This window comes from Mya arenaria, chromosome 11, assembly GCF_026914265.1.
Source record: "Mya arenaria isolate MELC-2E11 chromosome 11, ASM2691426v1".
NCBI lineage: Eukaryota > Metazoa > Mollusca > Bivalvia > Myida > Myidae > Mya > Mya arenaria.
Genome location: NC_069132.1, coordinates 64,376,809 through 64,384,939, shown reverse-complemented (window position 1 = coordinate 64,384,939; position 8,131 = coordinate 64,376,809). Strand labels below are relative to the sequence as shown.

At 34.4% G+C, this 8,131-nt stretch overlaps 1 long non-coding RNA gene across 3 annotated transcripts; it reads right to left on the bottom strand.

Annotated features, from left to right (window-relative positions):
• Window positions 1-593: 593 nt before the first annotated feature.
• On the bottom strand, window positions 594-7,013 carry LOC128209923 (uncharacterized). Of its 3 annotated transcripts, none has more exons than XR_008257079.1 (4): window positions 6,884-7,013; window positions 4,284-4,395; window positions 2,822-3,044; window positions 594-2,273 (listed from the first exon to the last, which is right to left on the bottom strand). It is a non-coding gene; the product is annotated as an uncharacterized LOC128209923 (long non-coding RNA). The 3 variants fall into 3 exon arrangements; XR_008257078.1 differs by lacking the exon at window positions 6,884-7,013 and adding an exon at window positions 4,721-4,961; XR_008257080.1 differs by lacking the exon at window positions 6,884-7,013 and adding an exon at window positions 4,487-4,509.
• Between the last annotated feature and the right edge of the window lie 1,118 nt (window positions 7,014-8,131).

Here is an 8,131-nt window from a genome sequence, read left to right as displayed (position 1 = left end):
ACAACAATTAATAACAAATATACATATATAGATACACACGTAAAATCAAGTAGTGACAAGAGCTTAGATATTTGGCATGATATATCATCTAGTTGACTTGTACCAATATTGTTCAATCTTTGGCCCTGGGGTCAAAAAATGGCCCCACCCGGGCGGTCATGGGTTTCCTTATATATATGTATATGATGAAAACTTAAAAAAATCTTCTTCTCCGAAACCAAAAGGCGAAGGCCTTAGATATTTGGTATGAAGCATTGTTTATTGGACCACTATTAACATTGTTCAAACTTTAGCCCTGGGGTCAAAATTGGCCACGCCCTGTGTTCATTGGCTTAGGTTTTTAATATTTGTATATAATGGAAGAATGTGCAATATATGACAGGTGAGCGATTCAGTGCCATTTGGCCCTCTTGTTTACTATTTTGCTTACACAAGTTATCGGATATATAAGATCTGAGTTTTTAAATCAAGAAGAAGTCAACAAACTGTGGGATCTTTATGGTTTTATTTCAGTTATTTACTTCTTTGTGGGAAAGTGGTTTTTATCATTAATCTTTGTTCTACTTAAGAAATGGGCTGTATCAAAATTGAGCCTGCTTTAGGTCCATTTTATTATTTCTAAACAAGGTTGAGAAAGGTATGACACATTTTAAAGATAAAATGTGAAATTTGGATTCAAACAGACATATTGCTTGAGTGTCATTTGAAAGCGCTTTTAAACAGAAAAACAAGAGATGTTTGTCAAACATATGAACCCCCTCCCCTTGAGGAGCGCCAAGTTGTCAGGCTTATTCCGCAAATTGAATTAAATATGCAAAGACTGAAATGACAGCTGTCTTGTCATTGACATTAGATGCCTTTGCGGCAGTTTTAAGATTATGACCGTTCAAAGTGTGAGGATAGTAAGTAAAGTTCTAAATCATGTTCAGATGATGACTGATATTTGCAGATAAAAATATATCCTTTCAGCAGCAGGAAATAAGTAAATATGACAAAATACTTAATCATGCATATAGGTTGACCTCTGACTTCAAGATCTATAAGATCATCAACTGGTCACCCCCAACCTAGATGGCAAGTTTGAGAACCATGGGTGCAGGCATTGTCAAGTAATCACACGAATATGCTTTCAAGGTCACTGTAACCTTCACCTTTGACCTGATTACCCCTGAAATCAAAATGAACCATCTACTGGTAAAGCCAAATTCCCTTATCATGTTTGAGAGCCATGGGTGCAGGCATTGTTGATTTATCACTCGTTCAGTCTTAACGCACTTTCGTCACTTAGGGCCAATGACTCCTTAAATCAGTTATGGTCATACCCAGCCTCAATGTCAAGTTTGATGATCATAGGGCCAGACATTGTTGTGATATCACTCAGAGAATCTTTGTTAACCTTTTCAACTTAAAGGTCACTGTGACTGTTACCATTGGCCCAATGACTCCTAAAATCAATAGGGGTCATCTACTAATCAGGCCCAGCCTCCATGTCAAATTTGATAACCATACCGTACGTTCAGGTATTTTTTAGTTATTTCTCGGACAAGCTTTAACAACTTTATACCATTAAAGGTCACTGTGATCTTGAACTTGGACCTGATGACCCCTTAAATCAATAGGGTTATCTACTGGTCAGGCCCAACATTCATGTCAAGTTTGATAACCATCTGTCCTTCAGTTGTTGAGTTATCACTTAGACAAGCTTTGGTCTACCAACAAAGCTGCGAATCGTCCGACCAACGTGTGCAATGCAATATACCCCTCTTCCTCGGAGGGGGCATAAATATAAACAATAACATGAGTATACATAACATGCAGGTTTTCTGGCTTTCAAATTGAAACGAGATAATTACTTAATGACAGTTTAGCAACCAAAGACAGTACAAATCAGTATTTATAAAATAACAAGTCATTTACAAAAGTATACAAAAATGACCTGATATTGTTTATATCATATTTTAATATTTAAGAAAATCAAGAGAACAGATACGATCCGTCTGCAAAAATTGTGTTCATCTACTGAACCCTCCTTTGCACAAGGCCAGTGTATTGTTCTTAGGGAATTGGGAAGGTTTCCTGGACTCTCCACACAACATAAGGGAATAGCCCTCTTGTCACCATCCCAAAAATAACTCTGTGTCAGAACACAATATAAGTCGCCTAGTAGCGGTTGGGTTGCACCTGGTCCTCCTCATCAATGAACACAAGAAATCCTGCCTCATCAAATGGGCAAGGGTTAGAACTTCTTCATTCAAAACAAGGAGGTCAGAGTCCTGAAAGAGGGAAGGTTTATCAAAAGTCAGTAGCATAATTCACAGGTACTAAGATTAAAAATAAGAAATATCCAGTGATGTGCTACTATTAAGTCATACTTACTTCAGTACGAATGTTCAAGAAAGTTCTCAGCACTCACCTAAACAGGAGTGCTTTTAATAACTTAGTAGATACAAACTTTGCCAGCATATAAAATAGCTTTTAAACGTTTATAAAATAACACTGCCCATATTTCATACATGCCAACAATTCAACTTGGTCTGCCTGTGTGTGAGCTACATGCATGTTAAGATGTTTAAAACCATATTTTTTAGAAAAATACAACACTAGACTTCCTATGAAGTACAAACATGCAAATGAGTTGTCAAGTATCCATTTTTCAGTACAAATTTTCAAGAACTCATTAGCAGTATTAAATAATGTAAAACCAGCTTTTAAATTCACATGAAATGTTATAATATTGTTCATAAATATCAACTTCATTTAACATTTAGGTACACTCATGTCTTAGATCTATACTGAATTTTAGTTTCTATAAGGTTCTTACAGCAGTTTGAGAAAGACTGGCCTCCCGGCGACAACAAACTTTTTAACTCTGCATTGAAATGTCCCGGCAGTTGAAGCACACTCAAACCAGCTTGGAGTTCTACTCCCTTCCTCAGACTCTGGTCCAGCACCTCTAATACGAGCATCATGAATCCTGGCTCCATCTTGATGACCCTTATAATTGCTCCCTGAAGTTGCAGCTTTGTCAGCTTGCTCACTTGTTTCTAAAGATAATAAATAATATTACAAGTAAAATTGTACCTTTAAAATAGCGTAGCGCTTTGTTTGGCAAAAGGCACTAGACATTTTGGGAATTTTGAGTCGCGAATATTCCTAAATAGGGAAATTTTACAGTTAAAAAAACAAGACTTTCAGTCTCCTGCGAATAGAGAATTTTTTTATAAATAAGTTTATTTTCCCGTTCAAAAGACCTTAAATGCCTGAAATATCAATACTTGGGGTATAAATATCTTTAGCAATAAATCAGGTAAACAAAATATTTCATACTGATCGATCTCTGAATGTGATGAATATCAATAATTTCTGATTTCATATATTTCCAAAACTTTAGATTACATAACACATTGGTTAATTAGGATGCTGAATGAGCCAGTACAGGTAAAAAGACTTCCATAAAAACGTTTGTTTTTTTTGCCTTTGTTTGACTAGGATTTTTTTCTGAAGATTGGGAAAAAATATTGTATATTTTGCTTTGGGAATGGGTCTGATAGTCGGAGCTGTGGGTACTATAGAAAAAGCCCTGAAGCTGAGTCTCATTATTGATCAACTTGTTTACATTTATTCCAAAACAACAAACCAGTTAGTTGTAACCATGCCCCCCCACCCCACCGGTGCGGAAAGCAGGGACTTTGACTTTAGGTCCAGAACATATCCCTGAACTGCTGGTAAAATCCCACCAAATGCAACTGCACCCATGCGGATCAAAGGTAAGGCTCATTCCCCGCTATTTAAGCACTAGACAAAACCACCGCATTCACCCAGGTTCACATTGGAGGTAAAACACGGCCCATTTCGCCGGACCTGGGGGGATTGGGGGGCGTAGTTACAATTGACTGTTGCATAATTCTTACATTTTCACATTTCAATTGCAAATACTGACATGTTTTGGAAACTTGAAGAACATTTGGGAAGTATAATGGCAATTAAAGACAAATGATATATAAGAAGTCAAAACGGTCAATTAGTGAGAATTCAGCTTTAAAATATACAATATAAAAAACAATATGAAAAGGAGTACCCACCAAACATAACTGTGTACTCCCCCCCCCCCCCCCCCAAACATATTAATTATTACTTGATCAACTTGTGGTTTCACTTATAATGTGAAGTGTCAAATTATAGAGTGATCTAGTTTTGGATTCTTAATTCTCTGCATCATTCAAGTACATTCAAATACACATTTAAGATGGATTTCTAAGATGATGTACGTGTTATAAACTTACGCTGTTGTTTTTTTGGGGGTTGGCTACATGTTATGGTATTTGAATCGACGGATCAGGCTCATCAACATTCTCTTTTAATATCAATTTGGGATAAGGGAATGCTTGGAGGTGACTGAAAATACAAAAATAATAAGGGAATGCTTGGAGGTGACTGAAAATACAAAAATAAGAATTTTATCTATACTGTACAGTAAATTATCTACCTGACACCCTAGTCATTCTAAAATGCCGTCCAGGCTTCTTTTTTTTAATGATGGTTAGCCTGGAACGTCATTCATAACAAAATTCGTAAACATGTAAAAACTGTCTATGAAATGAAATGGTCTTCATTTGTATTCTGTTGCTTAAGACTGCCAATAAATACATTAATTCTTATCAATAACCATATCCATTTTGCAAATTCACAAGCTATTTCTTCAAAAAAGTAATTTAAATACCTGATTTCAGTTGACAGGAGCTTTCTTACTGCCAAAAAGAAAAAAAGGTTACACACAACTATACTTTAAGGTTTCAATCTGAAGTAGTATTTTTAGTATGGATTACCTTCCCCTAACACTATCATTATCAGTTACCACACTTTTGTACTTAATGAATTTGAAAAACATTTATCGTCACATACAGGATTCAAGATGTATTTACAAACTATTCTATGGGCAATGTGGACAATGCATACTATTATACACATGTATTTAAAATAAGACTAAATATTAAAAAAAACATGTACATATCAACGGCATTGTTACACTAAGTGAATCAAAATGTTTTATTGTGTAACCTATTAATCAAAATTTGACTTCAACACGACAATCCAAGTTTACATTTATCAGAGATTTTGCTGACTTATCAATTTATTATGTGTATATATATAGTTTCGCTAGAACAGATGTTTCATGATGATATTTATATTAACAAATACCTTATTCCTCACATCAGAAAACCTATACAAAACTCAACTAAAGGGAATCTTCAGGAAATTACTATTTTTAAAGGAATTGATAGAAAAACATAATTACAGAACATTGTTGTTTGCTTTTTTCCCGACTAGAGTGCGTTTTATCGTCAAGCTTAAAGCTTATAGGAATACAACTAGAGTAAGAATTGTTGTGTGTTTTTTTAAAGAACTATATTGGTAAACAGAAGTAACGCTTATGTGTTTAAGGGGTTAAAATATGACAAAGCCGGGACTCTGTGTGAGAATTGGCCTTCATGCTCTTATAGAATATGCCTCGGGTTGTTATGGGACACTTGTGCAATCTTCGCCGACTTTACATTTAAAATGTCATCTTATAGAAGGTCATATGCCCTGTTTGTGACATGAACGCGCCAGCGGTTCAAAGAGACGCTATAAAATTTAACAAAGCTTATAAAGGCAAACCGGTAATTTTACCCAGTATTCTATTTTCTGTCATACAAAGTAAAAGCACACATATAGTATTTATAATGTATGGTCGTTTTTAGACGGGAGGCTAGGTGCGTGTGGGAAAGGGGAAAGAAATGTAGAAATGTTTTTTATGTCAAAAGATGGCAATCAAAAACCTCCAAATAATTGCAGAATTTCAAACCGTCATGGCAGGTTTTTGTCAACATACATACAAATGGTCGTTCACTGGGGGAACACCAGAAAACTTACTCGCCTACTGGTAGGAAAAAGGTAGGGAGGAGAGAGCTCGTACAATCACCAGTTGGTACCTGAGGTTGCTCTTACCACAAGTTTGTGACAAGTAGTACTTAAAAAAGTTTTTTTGTTGTGTGTCAGAATCTGGATGCTTTAAAGAAACCAAACAAAGGAATATTAAGCATACAAAAGTTCAAAGACATCCAAGTGAGCGCAAATGAGGGGTAAATTACAAGAATAGAAAATAATGATACGAACTGAAAAAAATGCCATGCATGCAAATGAAAATTTTTCCCATACTTTGCATAACATTCCACAAACTTAATGATACTGCTATTTGATTCATTTTGCAAAAACTAAATGTCCTTGTTCCAATATGCTAACAAAAGTAATAAATGTTTGTAAACACTTCATTCTTAATTTATTTTGAATAATTTACAGGTTTACAATATGTTGCCTTAACAAAACTACTGCCAATGACACTACAGCTTGTACTAAGCTGTACTAAAGTAACTAATAGTCATGTGTAACCTTAAGCAGAGAAAAGAAAATGCATTTGGATATTCTCGGCTACATTCGTTAACAAAAACAATGGTGTTTGGTGAATTTTGATGGTGTTTGAAAATGTATGTTGTTTTAACAATTCAAACGTGATTATTTATAATATATAGTGCATTTGATGTAAAAAGGATTAGTTTTAACAGGTAAAGTGTTCTTTTTTTGTTTTAATAGACTAAATTGGAATAATTTCAATAAATTTGCGACCAAATTCTGATCGGCATTTTGAACATGTTTACGAATTTTATTATGAATGACGTCCAGGCTAACCATCATTAAAAAAAAGCCTGGACGGCATTTTAGAATGACTACCTGACACCCATGCAGATCACTACGTGATTTACTTTTAGTTTCATCTTTTTTACAATAGAAATAAGTCAATCAATCATGAATTAATGGTCCAGAAATCAAATGCACGTTTACTTACAAGTATGCGTTGCTCCAAACATAATACTGTACGATATCTATGATAAACAAGTACAAAAGTTGCTGCAAGATGCAGCAATTGGATGTTAGCGCGGGCCAACTATTGGTTATGCAAGTCTATATGTAGGGTCAGAACGAAGTGAATAAAGCAAGGACTAACATTGATTGTAGATGTCAGTGAAATGAAGTTACTGTGGCGTAGATGATTTATAGGCATGCAGGAGGTTTTAAACAAAGGAAACAAGTTTAGCATATACTGACACTTATACGTAATAAACATTATGTAATCATCATGCATTATGCACTTTTAAGGCATAAGATATAAGAATGATGAGCAGAATGTGATGCAGGTTGATAGTGGTATGACTAGGAAGTTGATCACTGAATGTGTATGGAAATATAATGACACAAAAGATTTATGAAGAAAGTGTTGAAAATTATAGGTTACAATGAAATGAAGTGAGGAATATGTTTTAATACATGAAAAGTGAAGCATTTGTACAAAGTTTGGTGGAAATGTGTTAATGTTATTTTGCCTGTAAAACTTCTCGATTCTTTAAAGTATGACATTGAAATATATGAATAAATACTGCATTGAGTATTATTGAAATGTGAACATATGTACAAACAAGAAAGAACATGAGCAATATGACATTTTACCGGTATATATATTTTGTAAAGTGCGTCATATACATTATGACCAGTACTTGGAATAAGAATGCGCACAGACAAATTAATACAATACTAAAATACATGCTGCCACTATTTCATAAGCAATGAAATAGAACAGGTATAAAAAAAAGGATATAAATGAAAATGCATGAAAACCTAGTAATATGTACCTAGTATGCAAATGCACAGTACTTGAATGAAACTATTTATAGGGTGATAAATATCTTTTACATGGGGGGGGGGCTTAAAAAGACTCAGTTTCAGTTGTTATGTTGGAATGATTTGGGTTGAAAATAGGTATATTTGTTAAATGATTTACTAACTTAAAAGTTGAAAGTTGTCAAACCCAAAACTATAAATGATATGCCTGGAGTTTTATATTATCAGTATAAGCATTGCTGATATGGTTGATAGCCAAAAGGCCATTATTTTTTAAAGTTTGAAAAGTCATAAATCACGAAAATGAAAAACAACAACACACAATAGAATGGTTAAGTCATGCAAAAAAAAGCAGGGTAAGTTGAGAAGTTGAAACAGGCATACTTTTTTAAGCATTATGAATTCTAATGTTTGTAAA